General features: G+C 41.5%; 1 protein-coding gene across 7 annotated transcripts in view; it reads left to right on the top strand.

Annotated features, from left to right (window-relative positions):
- The window catches only part of FHIT (fragile histidine triad diadenosine triphosphatase), a 1,391,990-nt gene that overhangs the window by 582,678 nt on the left and 782,354 nt on the right, over positions 1-26,958 (top strand). For 2 of the 7 annotated variants that reach the window (XM_057311857.1, XM_057311855.1), the window contains one exon: positions 5,908-5,967. The exons of the other annotated variants lie outside the window; for them this stretch is intronic. The gene's annotated coding sequence lies outside the window, so the exon portion shown is untranslated. The remainder of the gene's footprint in view (positions 1-5,907; positions 5,968-26,958) is intronic. 7 annotated transcript variants of the gene reach the window in all.

The following is a 26,958-nucleotide window of genomic DNA, read 5'->3' as shown; positions in this document are numbered from 1 at the left end:
ACTTAGTTAAGATAAATCATTCTAACAACCTTTCATTATAGGGCAGATTTGAAATCTAATTTTCCTTTCCTCTTTTTCCCCTTACATTTTGAAAACAGCACATTGGAAGCTGTTTGGATTGGCACATAGACCACGTAACCAGAGTGACCGTAGCGACTCAAATTGATTCCTCTTAAATCACTTCAATATGGTAGCAGTAGATGTTCCTGCTCTCCAGCCTCCCCAGATTCTGTCTTCTCCCAAAGCCACACCATTTGGGGCCCTTGGAAATATCCACTATTAGACAGAGTCAGGCAGTTCTTCTCCAAACAGCACAAGTGAAAATGTTCAAATTTGAGTAACTTCTTTATGGAAAGTACTCTTCTGCATTGTATTTGAACTAACAAACTAAAGAATGAATCTCAGAAGGCTCGTTTTATTTTCCTGTTTGCCATTTTGATCTTGCTTCCTAGCGTAGCACATCGAAGAGCTACTAATGTTAGTCCTCCATGATGTGGGGAGGCTCAAGTAGTGTACCTGGGTTTTGAATTGTTCTCCTTTAAGTATTAAACTTCATACAGTGGTTCTTAGGTGCATGTGAGAGTTCGTTGCAAGTAGTTTTGTAGAGCCAGTGGCTGTTCTTCCTTGTTGATATTCTTTGGGGAGTTTGCTCAGAACCACTTCCTACTCTAGGCCTGCTTGCTGTCAAAATAATCTAAATACCAACAAAGGAAAATATGTCTAAGTCCATCAAGCCCATCTTTTTCCTCTATAACTATCTCCAATTAGGTTTTGAAAGTTTTTGGTTTTATTTTTTTTAAAGATTTTATTTATTTATTTGACAGAGAGAGAGACAGCCAGCGAGAGAGGGAACACAAGCAGGGGGAGTGGGATAGGAAGAAGCAGGATCCCAGCAGAGCAGGGAGCCCAATGCGGGGCTCGATCCCAGGACCCTGGGATCAGGCCCTGAGCCGAAGGCAGACGCTTAATGACTGAGCCACCCAGGCACCCCAGGTTTTGAAAGTTTTAAGTGCAGAGAAGGTGGTGCTCAAAACCTGAGGTTCATGCTGCAGTATAAGGGGGTGGGGGGAGGAGCATAAGGAGGGAATTAGGGAACAACTTCTTCCAGAGTTCATAAAATGTCCATTCGGTTTTTTCAGAGTTGGTGAAAATGTATAGTATCCGTAATGGAAAAATATGCTTTAGTTTGAGTAAGTGAGTGTGTGGTGTAAGCTTTCCTTTTATTCTTTTTGGGGGCCTTAGACTTTAAGAAAACTTTTTAGACATTTGTTTTACATCATGAAGGCTGCCCATATTCTAACACTAGCTTGTGATATTTCATATGGGTACTGTTCCATTGTTGACTTTCATGGAGTTTATGTGAATAAGCAATAGAATTTCCCTGATTCTGTCCATTCTTTCCCTTGGCCGAATCCTAACTAGAAGTCATATTGGACTGCCTTTTCCTGGAAGCCTTCCCTCGTTGCCTCAAGCCTTGATTAAGAGCCCTCTTTCTCTGACCCTACTGCATCTTACATTCTTAGCCATTTGTCAACTTGGCTGTATCTTCCATCTGGCTGTTTCCAATTGCAGGGTCTTTGCCTTATTCCCTTTGGGTGCTATGGTGCCAGCTTAGTGCCTGGCATATAGTGAATGCTCAGCAAATATGAATTGAATTAATGTATTTTTCTGGAGGGACTTATTTTACTTATGGGATAAAAAATTTAGGCCTGTGCATAGAAGTTGCAAAATAAATATTTGTAGATTGGATTTCCAGTGCTTAAGTAATTCTGTATTGCAAAGCAGACACCTCTGAAAGGCTCAGGTTTTGGGATATTATTTACAACACTAGAGCAGTTTTCTGAAAGTGCATATATATTACACCCTGTTTCCTCCTAAGTGCATGGACTCAGTGAAAAATAATAAATCAATAACATCCTGAGAATTACTGGAAGAAACAGCATATTATCTGTTATTCCCTGAAGGTGGAACGTAGAGATGATGGGTGAAAAGAGCTTCTGATTTTCTGTTGTGACAATAGTGACAACATCGATAGTATGATTTTTTTTTTTTTTTTTTTTAGAGAGAGGGAGAGTGGGAGAGGTGGGGGGAGGGGCAGAGGGAGAGAGAGAATCTTAAGCAGGCTCCTTGTCCAGCACGAAGCCTGACTCAAGGCTCGATCCCACCACTCTGAGACCATGACCTGAGCTGAAATCAAGAGTCAGATATTTAACCGACTGAGCCACCCAGGTACCCTAATAGTATAAATTTTGATTAACTTTGAACCCATAAAGCAGAGCATTGAGTCTGAAGGTAGATTTTGTTTAAACTAGACTGTTGTCTGTTAAGGAGGGTTGGTACAAAGCATCCAACAGGGTACCTTCCCTTTTGCAGACTTCAGCAAGGAAAATTTGTTCATAATCACTTAGAAAATGTTTTGAATTTACTCAAATCCTAAATGATTAACTGATTAGAAGAAATATTCTATTTTTGTGATTTATTTTCAAATTTTCAAAGAACAAATTAATGGAAGACTCCTTTCAATAGCCTTGTAGGTCTGTAGTTTCTTGGTGCATCACTGTTTACCTGGATGTGCAAGTCCAGAAACTTAAGTTTGTACATTTACCCAGAGTTGAGGAGGGTCAAGGCCACTGACTCATCCTTACCTAAGTCCTAAGAAGATGATAAATTAGAATGCCAATGTGTTCATTCTCCAGGAGAAATATAGCTGCCAAGTTCTATTCATGTTATCTGGTCAGCACTTTCTCTAGTAAGAAGTCTCAGTGGCAAATTAAATTACAATCAGAAGTACACTGTATTGGTGAGAGTGTGGGGGAAAAAGCAGTATCATATACTATTAATAGAAGTGTAAATTGCTGCAGCCTCTTTGGAGGGAAAATTTGGCAACATCTCAAATAAAAACGCATGTATCCTTTGCCCTTGCAATTTTACTTCTAAAAATGTATCCTGAAGATAAATCTTCACAGGTGGGCAAAGACATATGAATAAGAGTGCTCCTTGTAGTATCATTCAAGGAATGGGAGAAACATAATATCCGTCACAAGTGAACCTGCCAAGATCTGTGGTTTATCTATATAATGGAAAGCTGTGATACTGTTAAAAGGAATTATGTAATGTATATGTTATGTGGAGAATGGCCTCCAACATATGTCACTGAGGGGGAAATGAAAGATACCGAACTGTGGGCATAATGGGCTTCCTCCCATGGTAGTAACAGAATGCAGTACACACATATATGTGCTACTCTGCTCAGTGTGTTTCAGAAATGCAGGAAACAGTGGTCGTCCCTAGAAGGCCTGGGTGAGAGGAAGACTCATTTTTCACTGGAAGTGCTTTGCATCTATTTGAATATATTACCCAGTGCTTGCATGTATTAGGTTTTCTATGAAAAAAAGAGTTAAAACAACATTCAAATGGTTTCTTGTTGACTTTTGTTGAGTTTAAAATTAGCACCAAGGAAGATAATCATGTTTCACAGATAGCACTGTTCCTGATGTCTGCAGGGTCACCTGTCTGGCACATCTCACCCACCCCAGACAGTAGCCTCTCCCAGGAGAATGTTTTCATCCCTCTTTATTGGCCTCACACAGACATTGTCTCCAGTATGTGATGTCAGCATTATATTTATGAGCAATTCTTCCTGCAGCTGGACTCCGGTTTCTTGAGGAAAACTTGGGAAACATATGAGTCCCATAAGCCACACACTTAGAAGTCACTTCTTAGGTTAGGTTGACTTTGGTGTAAATTATAATCACCAGGGGAGCTTGTTCAAATGCAGAGTCCTGGATCCCATCCCAGAGATCCTGACTTAGTTAGGCTGGGATGGGGTCAGGAAGTTTCAGCTTCAAGGGATTCTGATGCAAAGGATCTGTATGCCCCTATCTGAAAAATTTAGGGGTGTATTTTTCAGGTCCTGTCTCTGGATTCCAAAGTCATTTGACTGTGTGCCTCCTTTATTGATGACACGTGTTTTAAAGAAATCAGTAGTAAATTGTTAGCAAATTCGTCCCTTCTGTGTCAGTTGATCTTTAGTAGATATGGGGGAAAAAGGAAGTATGACCAAGTTCAGCTTCCATAAGGGCCAAGAGAATGACCCCTCCAGAGTGCCCGATTGGTAATGACACCCAGATCATTTGATGCATACTCATCTCAGCCTAAATCCTTCTTGGTCTACTTGGATGATGGAAGATAGTAATATGTCTCTAAAAGCAAGGAAGAAAGAACATTTGAGTTAAGTTATGGGCAGCTGACCTTTGATTTTAATCACAACTGCTTTTAAATGGAAATAGGAAGGAGAAGGAGTGGCAGAAGGGTGGACTAGGTAAAAAAAGAAAGTCGAGTGAAGTGCCTGAGTTTTTAAGTCAAGCTGACTTGCCTCCCCATTAGACATTCTACACCTGATAAACTGTGTGATGTTGGACATGGCGTGACACTTCTCCGTGTGATGGCTATACAGTAAGGATAAAGCTGACAACATTACCATGGTCAGATGATAAAATGAGAGAATATTTATAAATGTTTTAACACAGCACCTGCATTTATCAGAAGCTCAATAAATGGTGGCTAAATCTTCATAAAAGAGCAAGAAATAGAGACAGAGATAATCACATGGGCTTGTCAGCTACTCCCTTTGGCTCAATGGACCCATTAGTCAAGAGATCTGAGTAGCACTCCCAAATCTGCATCTAGTTAATGCCTTGCTTGGCCTTGACCAAACCATGAAATGCCTTGAGCCTCCATTTTCCCATTTGTGAAATGAGAAAGTGGGACTTCGTGGCTTCTAAGGGCCTGTCGTTTTACCTCCAAACTCCAGGGACAAAACAAAATATTTCTCCAAACCCCTTTCTTTATCCCAGTGAATATCAGGTAATTATTCTTCTTATATTGAGCTTAGATGGAAGGAAGGCTCTTCTCTAAACTTGTCATCCTCGGCGGGATGCTTGCTTTCCTTTGCCTCTTGTTGACTCTTGGCTGCATGTGAAGTTCAGTCTGTTTTTAAAATTCTTGTGTTATACGCAAACAGTGGATCACGGAACACTACATCAAGAGCTAATGAAGTAGCGTATGGTGACTAACATAACATAATAATAATAAAAAAGAAAGTAAAAAGAAAATTCTTAAGTTTGAAGCTTGATGGATTAGAACACATCTGACTACTGTGATGAGTAAATGGTAACTCATGGGAACTAGCAAGTAGATCGGGGCGAGTTTATCTTATGGGATTGCTGATCTCCCATCCTGACCCCCTTAGGGTGCTTCCTTCTTTTGATAGGATCTGGAAACCGGTGAGGAAGAACTCAGCAGGCTCTATTGGGTCATCTCACTGCTGCTGGTGTGCTCACGGCTGAGGGACCTCACATGATCTCTCCTCTCTCCTGCTCTCATTTTGGCACTCATATTTAAACCCAGCTGTGTCCTTTGAACCAGCATTCTTCAAAGCGTGCCTCATGGGACACTTGCTTCTAGAAGTACTCCATGGGAAGAAGGTTTAAAATTTGGTTTAAAAAGTGTGGAAAACTCTGTTCATTTTAATGCCCTCCTTGTCGAATCCCAAAGGATACTAGCATAGGAAGGCTCCTAGATTGCCCCAAGAAAAGAAAACTGGTTAAACCCAGCATCTCCCAGACTTACTCAAATTGGGAACTTCTAAAAAAATAGTAAAACAATGGTGATATCTCTCATAGTCCTGTTCCACAGGACCCGAATTTGGGAAATATTTTTATGGACTATGAAAGGGCTCTAGGTAACTGATTCTGCTCCATTACTTGTGAACTGATTGAAGAAGAAGAGAAAATAAGTTTCTGGAAGGTTTTTCTTGAAAAGCAACTGGAGTTAGAATTTATGTATTGAAGTATTAATTTTATGTTGAGATGTGCATTTGAGTACCACGGCTGGTTTAATTTGTAGGTGCCTGATGTTGACTCACAGACTACTGATAGATCTTTCTTGCCTTGACTACAAGACTTGGTGAGTCCCAGAATTTCATTTAAATATTTTGCTGCAGAATATGTAACTAGCTATGGATCTGAATGAAAAATAACACCATGTGGGTCCATAGATAAATAATTAAAACTGTGTATGAATAACCCCAGGTTATTCCACCATGGCTATATAATGTAAAGAGTTTCAATCGAACTCTAACAAAATACATCTGTGTCTGGCTCCAAAAATTGCTTTCTGAAGATTGGAGAGGTAGATTTATTAAAGTTTGCGCATTTCTGATTATGCACGAATATGTTGTTGCAAAGTCTCAGGAACATTTGAGTCCTGGGTATTCTTTCCTAAACCTTAGAGAGAAATGTTTCAGAATTAGGTAGAGACTATTCAGCTTCAGCTTACTCTTATATGAACTGTTTTCATATTGACTGACAAATAGGGATATAATCTCCTTTTAGATATTCTAGCTCAACTAGCAGTTTGTAAATGTTCTTTTTTATTTTCTAAACTTGTACAGTTAAAGGGAAAGGGTTGTATTAAAACGGTTCTGTTGATGCCTGAAGTGATGCAAAACTAAGACGAAGGCAGCAAATGTAGAAAAAGTATATTCAAAATGATTTGTTTAGATTAGGTTTATGGGCTCACGTAGTTTAGCGGAGTGAGACCAGGAACCAGGAATAATCAGAGAATCTCCTGCCTCAAAACAAACAGAAATAGTACAGGAGCATTAGGGCATTGCTAGGTATCACACTGAAAAGATCTTCATTCTTCAATAGCAAAAGTAAGGAAATAAGGAAACGGGCTGGAGCTTTGTGGGTAGTTAGCTAGCATTTATGCAGAAGTAGAAATGTCACTTTTGGAATCACGATTGTACAATGGAGTGTGGTGCCTTGTCATTTCTTTCTCTTTTGTCCAAGTTAGAGGAACATATAAAATTAGAGGGGTAATAGGTTTTAAAAATTTTTGGTCCTAGGCTAAATGTTTAAATTCTTTAGTCTGCAGTTGACCATATTTCATATGAAATGAGAGCACGTTTGGGATTACGGAGGGAACAATAATTTAAGGATGATAACAGAACAGTGATTGATCCTTTATCCACTTATTTTTGGCTTGGGGCAATCCTTACTTTTCTCTGAACTCAACCATTCATTGAGTGAGTGAGAGAGAGTCTGTGTGTATAAAACAGATCTAAGAGGAACCTCTTTGTTGGAAGTGGGTAAATGGGCAGTGGTATGCTGATAAATGTTTAACAACTGGGTCTCAGAGGGAAAGAAAAAAAAAAACAACCACCAACCTTGATATGCAGCATTGGCAGATTTGGGGATTTTTGTGGTGTAAAACCTCCCACCCCGGACAACTTCAGATTATCAACCTGATGTTAGTTGGCTCACAAAACCCCCAAAATTCAACAAGCAGTTCTCATGAGCTGGTGGGAGCTGGGTCCAGCAGACTTTTGCTAGATTTTCCTTCTTCCTTCCTTCCTTCCTTCCTTCCTTCCTTCCTTCCTTCCTTCCTTCCTTCCTTCCTCCTTCCTTCCTTTCTATTGAAGAGTAGCTGACACACTGTGACATTAGTTTCAGGTGTCCAACTAGTGATTGGACAGCCCTACGTTATGCTATCCTCACCAGAAGTGTAGCTACCGTCTGTCGCCATACAGTGCTATTACACTACTTATTCCCACGACTTCTTCATTCCGTTACTGGAAGCTTGTATCTCCCGCTCCCCTTCACCCATTTTGTCCATCCCCCCATGTCCTCCCGACTAGCAACCATCAGTTCTCTGTACTTATGGGTCTTTCTGTTTCTCATTTGTTTGCTTTTTATTTTATTTTTTAGATTCCGCATATAAGTGGAATTATATGATACTTGTCTTTCTCCATTTGACTTACTTCACTTGGCATCTGCCCTCTAGGTCCATCCATGTTGTGGCAAATGCTAGATTTCTTATCCAGGGGCATTTTGTGGGGTTGTTTCCACAGATATCTGTAAGGCACCTGGAAGCTCTGGAGAATGCCTTTTGAGAACAACTCGTCTCTGATCTTTAAAAATCCCTTTCAGATCTCAAATTCTAGAATCCTTTCTCAAGAAGTGTTTATGAGACAGAAGGCATTGTAATTGTGTGTGATGAACTTCTTTAAAGTTGGTATTGAAGTTATTTGTTGTTGTTGGTTCCTAGAGGGCTGGTGATTTAACCGGGATGCTTTTGGTACAGAGATAATCTGTGGTTAATATTAAAAGTGGTTTTAGGGAAGACGAGCGATTCTGACACACCAGTACCTGGAGATACTTTTGCTTTTTAAGCATGGATCTATTGCCATTTTTGAACATGACCGCACCTTTGCATCATGGCAAATGCCTTTAACATAGGACACCTTTTCATCTAGGACAGGGGTTGGCAAATGACAGCCATCAGCCAAATCCAGCTCACTGCCTATTTTTGTGTGGCTTCTGGGCTAAGAATGGTTCTTACATTTTTGAATGGTTGAAAAAAAATCAAAAGAAGAAGAAGAATTTGTGACACATGAAAATGATCGTTTCAGTGACCATAAATAAAGTTCTACTGGAACACAGCCCTGCCCTTTCGTTCGAATCATCTGTCATCGACATCAGCATGTCAGCTCTGGCTGCTTTCATGCTACACCGGCACAGTTCGGTGGTTGCGGTAGAGACCATGGGGCCCGCAGAGCCTGGAATATTTACTATCTGGCCCTTTACAGAAAACGTTTGCCAACCCCTGATCTAGGAAATAAGTCTCTGAGGAAATGGGACTAGCTAGTTCAAGGTTCTGTACAGTGACTGAAGACATAGCCGTCGGAATGCCAAATTCATTCTTAATGGGATTGAGAGGAGTTGCCTAAGAAAATGAAGGGCACCATACACAGCTTGTGAAAATTCTTAAAATATGAAAAAGAGTAAGGAAAGTAAGGAATTTCTCACTTTGCTCAAATCACCTTTTCTTCGGTTTTGTGGATAGCCTAATATGAAGAGGTTCATGCTTTCTGGTGCCGATGTGTTCTAAGTTACGTGGTCTTCTGATCACGAGGGCTCTGCTGCTTCTGACTCGGTAGGGTATCATTGGTGGCGACAAGACTTTGGCTTCGGAGTCAGACAAATGCAGTTCAAACGTTGGCTTGGCCCCTTATTCGATGTGTGGTCTTAGACAAATTTCTTTTCACAGTTTGTATCTTCAGTTATGTATAAAATATAGAATTGTTCTGAGAATCAGGTCAAATATTTAAATTCCATAGCATCAGAATCTGACACATAGTAAGCATATAATAAATGTTACTTTTATTTGTTGTTATTATTATGTTTGTACACCTCAGGGCCTCTCATGCATGTGCATATTTATCTTTTGGGGTAAGCTTTTATCCTTTTAGTTTTTGCAGACAGATATAAATATTTAATTTGGCAGTATCTTGACATATAATACAAATTTTTTCACCCCACATACTTCATCTCCTGGAAATTGTCTTGAAGGGAATTCATGCAAGTGTTACAGTCTCAGCCAATATTTTAAACTTTGGTCAGGTGAGAAGGTTGAGTGTCCCCATTCATTTCTTCCCAAGAAGAGACTGCCCTCTAATGGATACTTTTCTGGTAAGGGGAGAAAATAGTTGTGGTCCTAAAGACTAGGAAATGTTTTGCAATTCTTTTCTGTTACAATATACCTGCTTATGAAATTTAAGTATACCTTCAGGAGAGAAAGACTCCCAATATCTCAGTACCTGCACAGTCTGCTCTGATGATGACATTCAGCAATTAGACATGCATTTCTTTGGCAGCTATTTGCACTCAGCACCTCCCCCCTCCTCCTGCCACAGTACAGGCGTTGCTTTAATCAAGTCATTCTCAATTTAGGTTATACAGTAGAAAACCAAGAAGCTTTAAAATATCCTGATCCCTAGGTTGCACCGCAGCCCAATTAGATCCGAATTTCTGGGGACGGGATCTAGACATCAGTATGCATGTATGTATGTATGTATGTATTTTTATGTCCCCTCCACACACGTGATTCCAGAGGGCAGCCTGCAACCAAGGTTGAGATTCATACTTTAAACCTTTAGGTTTGAAACGTGTCCTTAAAATAAAGCAAAAATGCTGTGCTCGTGTGGCTGTGGTGTTTGCTCTTCTTAAGCATGCACAAGCGCAGCGTCCATTTGTCAGCTGTTTGTACTGGAGTCTCATCTCCAGGGAAATTTACCGATACAATCTTATTTCATTAGCTTGTTAATAAAGAAGGATCTTTTAGGTAGCAAAAGAGGGTGATAAGAAATGAATCTTTGCTACTTCTCCAACTGTAAATCCCACTGATGGGTTTTGTTTGGGACCCTTGATCATTTGGACTCTGATGACCTCATGGCTAACCTCTACAGAGGCATTTGGACTCACTGTCAAAAATGCATTTCTGGGGTGTGAATTTACAAGAGCATATTTTCTATATATTCGCTGATAGCCGTAAGCATTTTTTTTTTTTAGCCTGGTGAATATACATGCTGCTAAATTTTCTTCTCATTAGTATACTGTTCCTTGTGTTTAGTTCATTTTTGGTATTTTATTGATCTAATCTTTTACTTAAATAGGAATTGCTATAGTTTCACCGAGTTTGATGCAGTTGAAGGAAGGTTAATTAATTTTGTTATCTGTAATATAAAAATAATGATATAACCCATCTCCTAGGATTGTTAAGAAAAGAGGAAGAGGTAATATGTGTAAAACAGCCTAGTGGCTGGAACCAAGCATACACTCCAATGTTATGATGATATTGAGACAATATATAATAGAGATCAAGAACAAGGGTGCTCATCAGGTTAGTTTCCCTGGGTTCAAATCTCATCTACACTACCTATCAGCTTTGTGATGGTAGGCAAATTCATTACCCTCTTTAAATCTTCATTTCCTTCCCTGGAAACTTTGAGCTAGCTACCTTTTTTTGGGGGGGTGGGGGAGCAAGGGGAAGTGGTTGAGAAATCAGTGCGATCATGTATTTGATGTGTTTATTACTATTCATGGCATATGGCAAGCACCTTTTCACATACGTAAAGTAGGAAGGGAGTGTGTGCATGTATTTAGTGGGAGCTGCAAGGGGCCTTACCCTGCTTCTTTTGTTGTCCCTGAATCAGCAGTACCAGCATTACCTGGGATCATGTTAGGAATGTGTCATTTCAGCCAACCACCCCAGACTTACTGAGTCTAAATCCACATTAAAAAAAAAAAAAAGAGGATGCCCAGCGATTTGTATGCACATGTGAGCAGCACTGCTCTATTCAATGAATGACAAATACAAGGCAAAATTGCCGCTACTCCCCTGTAGTACGCCCATGACAGGTATCGCTCATCACGCGTGGCACTCCATCCCTCAGCATCCTGTCCACACTGCAGACACCCTCAACTGGCTGATAGGAACTGTCATGCAAGATGAAACCTGTAGCAGAAGAAACTTATTGCACTGAAGGAGTGACTTGCCTGAGCTCGAAAGGCAGTGAATTGCCAAGACAGTACTCAAATTCAGGCCTTTTCACCGTCAAACCAGCAATCCTGTACATTATTTTATACTGCCTCCATGATGGCGTTCAGTGACACACAACTGTTGGGCGGTTGGCTTTGTGCTACCACTGGACGGTGAAAAAGGACATTAAGATTAACCGGAAGGATACAATAGCATTCAGTATTAAAACAGAATTTGGAAAGAAATGTTAAAATCAGCTAACAGTGTTAACTGTGATTAAAACTCGAAGCCTGATGGTAATTTCTATTGTGATAATCTAGGCATGGGGATTTAAAAAATTGTGAGGATAAATTAATTCCACTGAATTCTAAAATTCATTTAAAAATTTTTTTTTCATGTTGAATGTTTTCTTTTCTTTTCTTTCCTTTTTAAAAAGATTTTATTTATTTATTTAACAGAGAGAGACAGCCAGCGAGAGAGGGAACACAAGCAGGGGGAGTGGGAGAGAAAGAAGCAGGCTCCCAGCGGGAGAGCCTGACATGGGGCTCCATCCCAGAATGCTGGGATCACGCCCTGAGCTGAAGGCAGACGCTTAAGGACTGAGCCACTCAGGCGCCCCATGTTGAGCGTTTTCTTTTTAGCAAGAATGTGTAATGCTTGAGGGGGAAGTTGTCATTGAAGTGACCACTGAATTCATCAGACAGCATTTCACAATACGAATTCAGACAGCCTTTCACAATACACATTTTGCACACATTGATACATTGCCTTTGCCTTTTACAATTGTTTTTTCTTGAAATTTTACATCTTAGGGATGGAATGAACCTTGAGATAGCATATGATCCAGCTTCTGTCTCCTGGGAAGGAGGGAAGAATTTTGTTCATCACTGAGAGATACGGTCTGCCTAGAGCTAAAATGAAAACACTATCCTAATACCTCTGAAATTTATCTTAAGCATCACGTTGGCTGTTGCACTGAGGCTGCTAAACATTTTCTGACTCATTACTCAAATGACTCATGCTCCATTTAGTGTGGTGGGAATACATGGAGAAGTGGCCAGATCCAACCGAGTGAGTAAGCGACTGGCCAAAGTTTCTTGCATTTTGTTACCCGGGCCGTTAATTTGCTAGAAATCTCAAAATGTTAATGTTCCTTCTGGCTGACACAGGGATGGAGGGGCTTTCTTTCCCCATTCTGGTCTGGAGGATATGCCAAAATTTCCCCTCCTCAAAATAAAATTAGGCAGTGTCAGTTTTCACATTTCAAGTTTGTCCCAAGCCGTAATAATAGTTTAGGTAATGTAAGATAGACTCTGCAAATTAAACCAAAACCAAAACCAAAAAAACAACCGTATATTTATAAATCTGTATGTATATATGAGTGTATATTTATGAATGTATGTACAGGTGCATATATATGTATATCACTGCATATCTGTGTGCATATGTATATATGTATGTCATGCTGCTTTAGCCGACCTATAGCCATTAGCTTCGAAAGTTCCAGGAAACAACGATCCTTTCCCCAGTGCATTAACTTAGTCGATGTACACATCGTTTTTCTGATTTGGAAGTTTTCCATATCCAAATTTGTTTGACCCTCAAGAGATGGGTAAAAGATGCATGGACAGCAGAGTCAAGGATCCATGACAGTGTCTCTTAAAATAACATTAAAGGTCAGGTCATAAAACCACTTTCCTTTTTTGAGTATTTTATTTCTTTGCCTGGAATTAATTTCATGTCCAAAGACATGGTCTATGAAAGAGGACATCTAGGAAATGCGTTCTAGGAATTAGCCTTCCCCAGGAGTCAAAAGGAAATTTGGAACTGTGTTTGTGCAAATAAATATAGGCACATCTGTATAAACTTTCTGTGACTATCTTTAGCGGTAATGGAGTATGCCTACCCTTGTTAATTTTTTATTTATTTTAGAAAATTAACATAAGAATCCGCATGACCCATTTTCTCTTTGGAGTCAATTGTTTTGTTTTATATTAACTTTTCAACTTGTTTTCTTTTACGTTAGTCTTAAAATGTCCTCCTCATGGAAAAGAGTATGTTCTCCATATGATAGAAATTAAACTGGCTGCTTTCCAGCAAATGAAATTATGGAGGTAATTTATGAGAATAAGATTTTTTTTTTCATTTTAAACTATAGGTTAAATGACAAAGGGCAGACAATGTAAATATCAACTAGATACTTAAACAGGTTGTAGCTCTCTGTCCCTTTCTGTGTATTTAAACGTCTTTTCTCTATGTTCAGAAACAGATTTTGGAGGATATATACACACCATTCATAAAGAATGACCAGAATACATATATACATGTGTATATATACACATGCATATATATATATTTTTTTCATTGTCTTCCTCCCCTTGGTGCATGGTGCTGGGCTGGAGCCATACAAAGTGATGTAAACACACTTCCTGTCAAGCCTTTAGGAACTTAAAGTGATCCCTTTAGCCTTTGGAAGAACTTGCTATGAAATTGGAGTCACCTGGAGTTACTGAAGCAATTGAATTATTGTTAGCTAGCTAATATTAGAAAAGGGAAAGCAGAAGATTGAAGTCTGTTTTCCGAGCAGCTAATGAGGCATCTCAGATTCGAATGTCACTCTCAAGCTAACCTCGTTAAGACAGAACATCTTGTTTTCATAAATGTCCTGGGGTAGCTGGACAATTACGTGTATTCATTTAACTGAAACAAATAACAAAGCTTTCCAACCAAATTCAAATATGCAAGAAAGCCTCTTAACATTGATGTCTTCTAAGTGTGCAAATAACATTTCTTCAGAACAGCACAAGAGAGGTGGACTTTGCATCTTGTTTTTAAAAAATCCAATTTTTGGATTATTTGAAAGTGGACTCTGTCATCAAATTAAACGCACCATTGACTACCTTTTTATTAAGAGATTTATTACCAGCTGCATTATTTAGTGTGGTTTTATTAAAATACTACAGCAGCTTTCATCTGAATACACATAATTTAGATATTTAATGGACAGTCATAAGGCATTAAATTGTCCCTGTTATTTCTGACCTACAAGAGAGCATGGGGCACCTAATTGTAAGGGGATAAATTAAAGGGAGGTGGTTCTGGGTAGTTTCTAAACATTTGGGAAGCCTATGCTTTTGATTTTTCAAATTGGTGCTGAAATGCGCCTCCAAAATTTGGCTTAGGAAAGCTTACTCCCTGAACTGGCTCAGTGTTCATTTGCGAGGGCTGGAGTCGTGAAGCATTAGGTCGTATGCTTGTGATCAGGTGAATGTCCAATAAATACCTGTTGCATAAATGAATGCATCAGTGAGTTGGGTATTATGGTCTTTTGGCCAGTATTCTCCTTTTTATTTCTTTGAAAAACAGCATACAGCATACAGATGTTTTTCCAAATTTAGATCTCTATTTGAAGATGGCGATCTACAAGTTGAGTGTGCAGCTATGTTTCACTGGATGAGACCTATGTATATATATAAATCTATGTACGGATACAAATATGTAATTAGGCTCAGAAGCTTTAGGAAATGAGAACTACGTAGGTTTTCAAACTTTCCAAACTGCCTGGAAGAAATGGGTATTAATAGAGCTGGCTCCGGAGGGATGGTTTTTCATCAGTCACCGACTCTGTTACGTGGAAAGCCCTTTTCCCATTACTTTTCTATTTTAAATCTATTCCCCTGCCCTGGCTGATTGAACCTTTCTGCAATGTGCCAGGCAAAGAATCTCGTCTCTCCTCTCAGCTTAGAAATAATAACATCTTCACATTTTCATGGCCTTTTCTGAAATGGGGACCTTTCATTTGTGTTTCTCTCTCAATTGAAATAAATTGATTAACGTCGTGGAATTGTGTCTCACCACAGGCCTTTGAAACAAAAAAGCTACTTTTCTGATATGGTAAGGGAACAGATTGCCCCAGATTTCTTTATGCTTCAAGGACTCAGGGGCAAAGGAATTGTTTTATCACAACACGTTGTGGAATCCTAAAGAAAGATCAGGATTCATTTCTTCCCGTTTGCTTGTGTTTCCCCCAGAGCATCCCCAGACACGTACCCCGTACCCTTGGCATTTGGTAATCAAGAGCTCTCTCTGGGACCCCTCTTCTGTGCTTCCTGACTTGTCTCTCGTTTTCCCTCTCCTTTTTGCCCTGTGAAATATTCTGTACCTTGCCTTCCACAATTGTTTTTTTTTTAATTTTAGTTTTATCAATCATATTCTTCATTTCCAATGACCCTCTTGCCCCTCACACTTGGATTTTTCCTCTTTCATAACTTCTTGTGTTCTTTAAGCTTTGTTTCACCAAGGCCCCTTCTCCACTCTTCCCTGTCCCGCACCCCTCCACTTCCGTGCTGGTTTGCCCAGCGGGAGGCATGGGTACATGTCTGCAGTGAGAGCAGAGAATGGAATCAGGATATTTCTTACTCCCCTCTTTTGCCTTGCAGCCTCACCTGTGCCCTGTTCCTGCAGCTCCCTCTGGCTAGGCCTCTGTGGGTAGCACTGGTTGGCCTTGAATAACAAAATTCCTCCCCTTGTTCCTTTAGTGGTAGGAGAATGGCTCTTCCTTGTTGCTAATTTCTGGTGCCCCACCATTCACCATTCATTCATCTGTTTGATTCTTTAACATGGCCCACATCTTTAGTCAAGACTCTTCGCACAGACCTCAGGAATGCTTCTACTTCCTGATGGAAACACAACCTTTTTTAAACTTACAGGTGCAGAATGTTCCTGAATCTCTCAGAGAGTTTGAATTAAATTGAATAGAATTTGAATGCAAGTTCCTGCCTGACCCTTGAATTCTGTCTCTGATGCCATTAGTTCTCTGTGAATGTTAGGTCTTCTTGTTTGTGCAATGGTCTTAACTCTTTTATTCTTTCAAATACAAATCTTGTTTGGTTAAAATGGGTAACTGGTAAGGGTTTCCTCTGCTGCTGTGTAAACCAGTTTCTCCAAATGATGGGTCTCCCTGACACCAGTTCCTGTCCACCTTGCCACCAGATTACTAGTCCTTATAAGCTCCTCTCTAATGGCCAGACCAAAAAAAAAGGAAAAGTACCCTTTGTTTGGTGTTGAACTTCTCTTTGGGCGTCTAGATCTCGGCAGACCCTGAACCTAGACATTGCTTCCCCCGAGCAGAACCCTCTCATCTGTTTATGCACCTGTGCACATCTGATTCCTGCTCATGTTCCTAACAGGCTTGCCATTTACATTTTTAGCCAAGTCTAGAGGTCCCTTCCTCCTGTACTTCTTATTCTGATCTTTGTCACTTACCGTTTTGTCTCATGTGTTTTACTGTATGTCTCAACTTACATACTAGAAGGTAAATTTTTTGGAGTTTTAAAAAATGCTTATTCATTTATTCATTCACTCTCCACTCCATCAGACACTTTTGTTTATCATCTCTATTTTGGGTGCGGTCAAGATGAGACAGCAATGTTCCTAAGCTGAAGAAGTTCACAGCCAGCTGGGGAGACGAGCACATAAGGAAGGGGGACCCAGTGTGAAGAGAGCCATGATAAAACATAGAGAAGGCAGCAGCTCATTCTCTCAGGAGGCAGGAGGCAGGAGGCAGGTCTGAGCTGGCATGTCTTCCCTGAGTTTTCTTACCATGGCAGGTAGAAGGAATGAAAGGAGGTGAGCAAGGGGTGCTCTATAGGTCAACTGATGGGGCTTTGTTTTTAACTCAGGAACAGGGGGTGTTAAGGGCTACACATTTAAGCAATTCCTTTGTTCTAAAGCGATAAATTGGGACCATGATGTAGTCAAGGTTGGGATTACTGTCCGAGGATGGACTTGTCACAATCCTGCAGTTGCTTGCATTCCCAGACTGTGATTCTCGAGGGACTGGGAGGGGCATATAGAACTCACAGAAGCTCCACAGTGCCTCATTTTCAGCTGTGGCTGATGGCTTTCCTGAGAGCTTCGTGCCTTCCTCAGCTGTGCCCCATTACCGGATGATGTCCAGGTAGTGCTGGTTTAAGCTAACGTGGCAGTGGTTACTGTTATTCCAAGCAGTGCTCAAAGTCAATAGGAAGAGTTGGAGCTTAAAAAAGAAAAAAAAAAAAAAAAAAAAAGCTAAGGTGAAAAGCACCGATGGAGAAGGAGATAGAAGGATGCCGCTGACAAATTTGTGAGCTAAATCTGAGGCTTATGTGGCTTTGCTGCAGTTTCTTCCCTCGCTGCTCTTCAAGGAGAGGCAGAGAGTGAGAAAGCAGAAAGGCACAAGAAAAGGCGAGCCTTGGAAGTCTTAAAAGCTCCCAGATTCCTTGTCCTTTCTTACCCTCCCAGCTACTGGGATCTTTTTTAATTGGGAAGTTGAACACAGTAGTGAGAAGTGTGCAAAACGTAAACGAACACACAATGAATTACCATGAAGGGGAGAATCTTCAGTTCTCTGTCTAGTGGGAGAAAGGTCAGAATCCACGTGTTGAGAGTTGTTTGACCCCTCACCCCCTCCAGCCTTTAACTGAGGGCAGTTGCCCTTTCCTTCCTGTTCCGGAAAGCCCAGAGAGAGCTGTGTGGTGCGTCTTCTCCCGCTCCCTGGAGCTGCTCCGGATCCTGCAGGTCAGACCTTGGCTCAGAAACAGTAGGTCCAGATTTCTAGGGAACTGAAGTCCACCCTGGAGGGTACTGGGAGGGGCGCAAGTCTTTCAGTCAGATTTTTGCAACGCTCCGGCTTTTCCTTCCTGTCTCATTGTGGATATTTAGTTCGGGGTATTTAGTTTAGATGGGCAGAAAAAGCGCAGATGGACCAGGCTTTGGCTGGGACAATTTGTGGGCAAATATCTGCTTTTCTATAGATATCCAAATCCAGCAGGAGAAAGACACTTTTGAAGAGAAAGGAAAGGGAGGGAAATGACCGGAATTCTGGGCAGCGCCCCGTGGTAGCCTCAGGGTCTGAGTCCGTCCAGCCCCCCACCTGTAAGCTCTAGGAATCGAGGGAGTGACTTAAGTCTAAGTCCACATTTTCTGGCATAAAAGCAGGCACTTCTGGGGAAGAGCCCGTCCTTTGGCCTTGGATGGACCTGAGTGCAGGTCCTGGGCCTGTCCCTTACAGCTTTGGGACTTGGGCGATTTATTTCACTTCTTTGAGCCTTGGCTTTATCAGCCAAATAATAGGAACCATAGGAGCTACCTAGTGGGGATGCCAAGAACATGAAATAAAATGCTGTGTGTTGAGCAAATTGGTGCTGGCGATGAAGTAACTCCCCTAGTTGCTGCCCACCGGTCCCGGATCTCTGCTCCCACTACCTTTCTTTTTTACATCGTTTTTGTTTTTCTTTCAGTGTTTGTTTTTGTTTTGTTTTGGTTTTTTGTTTTTTGGGTTTTTTTTTTCTTAGCGTTTTTTTTTTTTTTTTCCTTCCCCATGAGGTTATTGAAAGGACATTTGACTCTGTTCAAAAGAAATGTTGTGGTATGTCTGGCTTTCTCTCCCATTTACAGGCTTTATTCTTTCTTTCAATAGACCATGTATTTTGTTTTGTATGCTCTAGGATTCTAGATGGTAGGAGTTGTGCAGGGGGCAGGAAGAGAGACCGCAGGGCACGGCTAACACAGAGGATACCGCTGGACCTCAACAGTAGATACAGAAGGAGGGGGAGGGGGAGGGAGATCTTTTGGAAAATGGTAACTGTGGAGTTTTAAGCCATTATGCTATCAACAGGTTTTTTTTTTCCCCTGTGTTATTTGTAAACTTGCCTAGAAGCTAGGATGCGATGGATATATTTGATAAATAGGATAAATATTAGACAATATGGCATGAATCTAGCCCACCAATGTTTAGCTTGGAGGAATTAAAGTAAAACGAAAGAATTCTCTGTATGTACAGAGAATACCAGTTACCCCTTCTTTGTACTGCTTTGCAATTGGAGATTTTGTATCTAATTTCTGCCCAAATGCGAATTGTTATCTTAGTTGGCTCTTGATGGATGATCTTATGGTGTTGGTTTCATGTGACAGTTATTAGGAATCCATGGACTTTTAACCCAGAAAATAACCTGCAAGATCTTTATAATCCAGAATTTTCTAACGTGAATTCAGTAAAATACTAGTCCCTTGATGAGGTCTGCCCCGAAAGCATTCTGTGGTTGGGGAAATGCCGCAGATCAGCGTCCCCTCGCAGAACTAGCATTAACAGATAACTTCTGCCAAGCCCTGAAAGGAGGAAACCTGTGTAGCTGGATTATCCAACCGTCTCCCAAATCTATTTGAACATGAAACATTTTCTTCAAGTAATGCCTTTTAAATCTTCAGAACAAACTTGGGGAAGCACTCTCTTGATCCAAGGCTTCATTTTAGAAATGGAAAGCAAAGTCCAAAGAGATGATTTGCCCAAGTTTACTATATGGTGAATTTCTTGGATTCAATCCCATGCCACAAATCAAACATGATTATCTTGCACTTGAAGGAAGATGCTACTGAAAGGAACCTGTCCTCTGATGGACTTTACCTAATGGCTTTTGTTAACTACCTGAAAACCCCAAAGCAAAGAACACTGTCTTTCCAGAGAGGGTCCTTGGTAGTATTGCTGATTGTGTAACCATGTAAGTGCTTGTATAATTACAATTTTATTTCTTTTGAATCTGTAAGCTTTTCCTGTTCCCTCTAAAGCCTGCCTGCCTTTTATTCCCACTCCCATGACTCTACACTTGCTGAAATGCCTCTGTCTTTTGTTCTTCCTCTCGACTGTTACCCTCTTACCCATCTGGGGACCTGCTTTTTGCTCCTGGAGTCTATACAAATTCCTGTGTGCTGTAAAATTTTTGGAAATTCTCCTCAGAAGCCTGAAGACTTCTGCATAATCTGTAAAAGAAAATTAATTGATATTAATCTTTCCCCTCGATGACAGTTTCTTTTTTTCCTTCTCGATCTCCGTGTTGATATCACATAATGCAGTGTTCTTAATAACAGCTTGTGGTTGTGCCATTTATTCACTGGAGTTCTTAAGTACCCAAAGCCAGGCTCCTCAGGATGTGCCTTACAGAGCGAAATTGCGGGTGTTGCTTGCCAGTCTTCTGTGAGCTACAATGGCCACTACGAATTTTGAGAACCTCGGAACAAGCACATTCTTCATTCCTGGACTGGCAGTATTTAAGAATTCACTTGCTTCAATCCAATGAACATTTGTATACTTCATCTCAAAACACATGCTATGCTCTGGAGATGGTTTTTTTTTTTTTTAAATGTATTAGGTATTGTTGCTGCCCGTAAGGTGCTCGTCCCTTGGTGAGGGAGACTCACTTCTAAATGAGCCCAGTGCGGGATAGGAAGTGCTGTATTATGTGGTGTGCAGAACGCTAATGCACAAAAAGGAGTAAGTCCAGCGAGTAAAGGTTTCATGGAGGCGTAGCACTGTTATAGTGTCCTGAAGCCTACACAGCAGCTTCTTAGAAGCCCAGGAAGCTTGGTGATTACTTCGAAGTGTGATAGATGAACTTGTAAACTCCCGTTCCCTTGGTGGGTTCTGTCCCACCTCCAAAATTCTCATTCCCAAGTTAGATCCTCTCTGAGAATATGCTGTACGTGGAAATGCATTTCTGTCAAATGTGTGACACGTACAAATTCACCATTGCAGTCCAGATGATACAAGCTTCAGTGTGACTGTTTGAATGGCCCTTCCTGTTCTCTCTTCCTCACTGTGATTATTCCCACTGCCACTTTAGTGCTTATTATAGGTCAGCCTCTGTGCTGAGAAGCTCTCGTTTCTCCATCTGTGTCTCTGTTTTCCATGTAATCCTGACAATGACTTAATGAACCATGTCTCCCCAAATGTGTCTGCACTTTGGAATCACTGGGGGAGCATCACAAATGGCTGATGCCTGTGTCCCAGCCCCAGAGACTTTGATTTCATTGATCTGGGGCATAGCCTGGGCTTTGGGATTAAAAAAAAAAAAAAAAAAAAAAAAAAGAAATCCCCAGGTGGTAATGAAAATGGCCTAGAATTGATTGTGATTATGGTTGTACAACTCTACGAATAGATTAAAAACCATTGAATTATGAATTTTATGGTATGTATATTGTATTCCAGTACAACCCTTATGTTAAAAAAAAATACTAGGTGAATAATTTGGGAAGCATTGCTATATAGTAAATGGGGAAACTGAGATCAAGGAACTTTCATGGACTAGCCTAGCTAGCTAGAGTAGAATAAGAACCCAGGCAGTCTGAGACTAGAGTTTATGTTCCTAACCACTACACCACCCTATTGTCCTCTAACCTGAGGATGACTTTACTAACCTGTCATTCAACAGGCATGTGGCTGGAGAAATACTGGTGGATTTGCTCCTGTCCGTCCACATGCCTTCCATGTGTCCTGTTATGTAACCAGTGGATCTAATTTGCAAAATAATTGGCGTTAGGACTCGGTAAAAGACTTAGCCCCCTTGGGAATAAAATTCTCCATCCCTTTATCACAGTGCTGAAATGAGCTGAGCCAGCCTTCTTTTGGTGGCCAGGAGGCATCCTCAGAAGCACATCTAAAGAGGGGCACGCTGGTATCAAAGTGGTACATTCAAAACCAACTCTTCCACATCCTGGAACCTGAAAATAGATCGCTATTTAAAAGAGACTGCCTGGAATGTTACCTTGCTCTTTGTCAAACCTCTCCTGAATTTGGGTATAAAACGCATGTAAAAATAGTGCAACTAAAATAGGAGCAATGTTTGGGTTTTGGCCGCAGAGAGGGAATAAGAAGGCAAGCCCGATGGGAAAGCCTGTTTTCACCAGTACCAGGAAAACACGTAAGGGAGACTACTTTTGAAAGCAAGGAACAAATCTGTATCATAATGCATTGTCATCAGCGTGTTATTCTGGATGGAACAGTGAAGGTCTAAGTGTCCAGCGCGGCACAGTGACTTTTTTGGAGAGGAATGCAATGCTTTGTCTCTCGTATGTAAAAGATGATCACCACTGACCTCTTAATGGCTGCCGCTGCTTCCCCTATGTGCGTTCTTTTTGAATAAAGATTGAGTTCAAAAAGATGAGCACAGCTTAGCGCTGAAAGGGAACTCATTAAAAATGGCCTTTCTAGAGGATAAAAGGTTGAGTTTCAGGAGTGAGCCTAGTTCGTTTTGCTGTAGTTGCTAGGTGCCAACTGTCTCCTAAAGTGTGGAGAAGTTTAGCAACGTGCAATCTATTTCTTAGTGCCAAACATCAACGGTAAGAGAGTATGTTAATTTAAATATTCAGAATTTTTCTTTTTAAACTTGGCTTTGTCTGTACTTGCCTGAAGTATTTTCTTGAATTAGCATTTGTTTCATTTTTAAGTGACTAGTAATTTCCATGAAATCCATTGCTCCGATATTTCTCAAGGAAGGAGGGAGTGCCCGCTAGAATCCAGTAATGAGAACTGGAGTAGGAACTGGGAGTAGTTCAGGCCTTCTCTATCAACTGAGAAGCTTGTATCATTCATGGATTCTCTTACTTTGTCCCTGGGATCAGCTCAGCTGCTGATCCTTACTGATCATCAGAATGAGTCACCATGTGGCCTAAGGGAGGTGGGGCCCCAGACGGCCAGGGTAATGGGTCCACCTGCACACCTCACCGTGGTGCCCAGAGCTGCTGTGACCACTCCCCTCCCCAGCCCCAATATGACCACTTTTCACTGTACCATGGCTGCCTCGCTAGTTCAAGCCCCAACGTTCTGTCCCCCGGTGTGTAGAGCCTCTTAGCTGTATGGGCTACTTCTATTCTTGCCTGGCTACAGTCCTTCTCTACAGGGCTTCCAAAGTAAGCTCTTTTGAAATTTAAATTAGATCAAACTATTCCCTTGCTTGAAAACCTCCCTAGGCTACCCATTTCAATAAGAAGGAAATTGATATGGCTTAGGCTGGCAATGCATGTTTGTGTCAACCTTCGCTTTCTGTCTGAATCCTAATTCCTGTCCCCTACATCACCAGGCTCCAGCCATGCTGGCCATCTTCTTGTTGATTTTATTCACAAATCACTTTGACCCACATGGCAGCCTTTGGGCTTGCTCTTTAATTAGAAGGTCTTGAGGGCCCCCAAGAAATAGCAGCCCTCTTTCCTGCTCTGGTTCCCAAATTTGTCCAATAAAGTGTGAAACAAAAGAATGGCCGATAGAGACCAGGCTTTCGATCTGGTGGGCATGGCTTTTGATCTTAGGAATTCTCAAAGTTTTAGTACACATATGAATTACTTATGGCCAAGGTTAAATGCAGATTCTGATCAAGTGGGACTGGACTGGAGCTAAGAACGTGCATTCCTCACAAGCTCCCAGGTGATGCTGGCACAGCTCCTGCCCAGGAGAGGCTGGTGGGTATTGAACACAGGCCGGTTAGGCCAGCCAAGGTATTCTGGTAAAATATTTTGTGCCAGGCTCCTTTGAAAACCTGAGGGTGGGGAAAGTCAGGCCGCTGTGACACCCTGCCTGGATGGTTGGCTTCTTGACCCACCCCAGTGTCCAGTGAGACTTTCCTTCCCAGAGGGACCCCACCTGATCATCTGCTCTAAACAGTGATCCCACTGCCCATCGCTCTCAGCTCCATAATCCCATTTTATTACTTTTTCCAGCTTCCCTAACTATCTAAAAATCTTATTTTACTGCTTCATTGTTTTCTGCTGATCAGAGAAGGGAGTTTGTTCTGTTTAGTACTGTATCTCCATAACTATAAAGGGCACTGCTTGCTGTATATAGTTACTGAGCAAAATAATAATTACTCTAAGACAGATTGGTCATAAGTTCCATGATGATGGGATCATTTCTTTCTTGTGAAGGTACAGCATAGGACATGGCCCATGGTAGACAATAAGTGAAGGAGAACTCCGGTTAAAAAATAGGGAAAGCATGTTAGAGTAATTAGTGGATCAGGTTAATTGGCAGGTGTTACTTTTTTTTTTTTTTTTTTAAAGATTTTATTTATTTGAGCGAGGGCAAGTGAGAAAGCAGAAGCAGGAGGAGCAGCAGAGGGAGAGGGAGAAGCAGATACCAGGGTCATGACCTGAGCTGAAGGCAGATGCTTAACCAACTAAGCCACCCAGGTGCCCTGGCAGGTGTTACTTTACCTATGGGTAGTCAGGATCCTCTCCATAATTTCCTGGCCTTTTTTTTTTTTTTTTTCAAATAAGAAACTAATTTCCAGACTCCTGTATTTTGGGCAATAAAAAGTGGGGAGTGTTTGGTATCAAGAATGGTCTTGAGTAGTTGGCAACAGGTCTTTTCTTGAGAGGGTAGAGTCTATTATCAAGAGGCTGCCTGTCTATACCATTTGATAGGAAGCCATTGTTCACCTACCCCTCTGAGCATAGGTACCATCCTTCCTAAGAGAAAATGAGCCATCTGTCCTTCTATCTCTAACTCTCATTTGATACCAGAGCCACAAAGTTCAGTCACTGGGTTGCCTTTTCAAGGCACAATGGATAATGGCCTGAACTCCCCCCCCCCCCCCCCATCTGTGTGAGAATTGAGCTATTCACCTGTCCTCTGCCCAGATGGCTACTGCCGATCTACTCATTTCAGCATCCTTGATAGAGGTGTTTTTCCCCCCATTTCATCATCATCTGAAGCTAGGAAAAATGGCTCAGACATTCTTTGACTAGCTCTTATTCTGTCAGCTCATGAGGATTCCACGTTTGTAACTTGGCTATCCCTGGTTTAAACAGAAGAGAGACAGAGAATGAATGAACTAAAATTTGTTGAATCTTCTGGTCCAGGTGCTTTGGAAGAACAGCTATGTTCCAACCTTGGCCTTGGATATTGGCTTTGTTCTTTGCTTCCAGAATGGGATTGGCTTTTACATAGGTCCTGCCTGGGCATCTATCTGATTGGTAATTTGATATCTAATTCCTACACATATGTCAGTGCTGTAGGGCATTCTGTATTGGTTTGGTTTAAAATAGTAGTCGGCTCTTTCAGAGTACATTAAACACCTGTTAACTCATAGAGATAGAGATATTGTGGACTATTAAATGAATCCATTATTCAAATGATGTTTATTGGGTATTGACTGTTTGTCAGGCACTGTGCTGGCTGCTACATGTATGGGAATGTTCAATGAAAATCTTATTTCTTTCTTAGGAAGGAAATTTTCTCTCTAGTCTCTGGATCCTTCATCCCTCTTTTACACACACACACACACACACACACACACACTTTTTTTTTTTTAAGATTTTATTTATTTGACAGAGAGAGACAGCCAGCCAGAGAGGGAACACAAGCAGGGGGAGTGGGAGAGGAAGAAGCAGGCTCCCAGCGGAGGAGCCTGATGTGGGGCTCGATCCCATAACGCCGGGATCACGCCCTGAGCCGAAGGCAGACACTTAATGACTGCGCCACCTAGGCGCCCCGTCACACACTTTCTATTAGGAGAAGTAGCGACTGCCCTCCCTGGTGACAGCTGGCATGTACTGGGCTGTGGCCTGCATGCTAGTGGGGAAAGTTTGTCACTTAAAGGTAAGAAAGGTGTTACACTCTGCCTTCTCTCGCTTGGACTTGCCCAAAGCTCTGAATGGTGCATTCATTAATTTCTGTAAAAGACCTGACTTATTCTTCCCGGTTACCATTTTCAACCCTGGACTGAGGGAGGAAGCCCCATCTGACCAGCACTGTGCAACTGGGGCCCTGGGGTGAGGTAGCAGAAGACCCATTTGACTTCTGGCCTGAACCTGTTAAGGTTTGCTCACAGGATTCAGACATTGATGCGACATGCCCAGCCCTTCATAAGGCTGTTCTTCCCTCCTCACGTGGCTTCTCCCTTGGCTCAGGGAGGGGGCTGATAGATAACCCTGATCTCATTCTCTGCCCTAAAGAAGATCATGATCTAGGATGTGAGATGGGGAAGTGAATGCACAAACACAGTGGGTGTGTGAGGGGTGTTCTAGCTGGAGGGTCACAGATACTGTAAGTAGGACAGAGTGGTAGGCCAGGCCCTTCCACATGTGCTACTCTAATTGGCGAAGACCTCATTCTTCTGCAACAGATTGGGTCATTGAAAGCCATGGTAATGAAAGGAAATGGCCCCAAATGTGAGCTACAATTGCCTGTGAACTGCCTAGTTTGTGTACTTAAAAATTGTACAGTTTGCCCCTCAGAGCATACTATGGTGCATTTTAATTTTGGTGTTAACTGTGATCTGAAATCTTTGGGGGGCCCTCATCCTGAAACCTCTGTACTTCTCCAAATATAGGGCTCCAGCCTGTCTTCAACAGCCTCGTGTGCCCAGAAAAGCAAAGACAGGACCCCATGCCGTGATGCACACAGGTGGTTTCCATGGCCACCAACACAGGTGGAGTCTAACATCTTCGCAATAGGCTTAAGCAGTTGAAGGAGAATTTGAAAAAACAAGCAGATTTGTTTAGCAGTGTTTGTAGGAAAGCCTTGTAAAGAAATGGCAGAAGTGCCCATAGGTGGGATGTGCTTTCTCTCTCTCATCTTCTGGAGCTGGGAGGTTAAGTAGCCACCCAGAGGTAGGTATGTTTTCCATCCTGTCAGCGGGTTAGTGGAGGAAGTGAGAATAACAAGCACTTGGTGAGCAAGAGACTCTTGTGGGGCAGTTTTTGAAGATCCAAATATTATACCATGCATTGTCCTCTAAAGCCAGAAAAAGTGCACCAGCAATTTCA

Source organism: Ursus arctos, unplaced genomic scaffold (genome assembly GCF_023065955.2).
Source record: "Ursus arctos isolate Adak ecotype North America unplaced genomic scaffold, UrsArc2.0 scaffold_14, whole genome shotgun sequence".
In the NCBI taxonomy this organism is placed as follows: domain Eukaryota; kingdom Metazoa; phylum Chordata; class Mammalia; order Carnivora; family Ursidae; genus Ursus; species Ursus arctos.
Note: the sequence above shows the minus strand (reverse complement) of the source record. Positions and strands in the feature narration are given on the sequence as shown.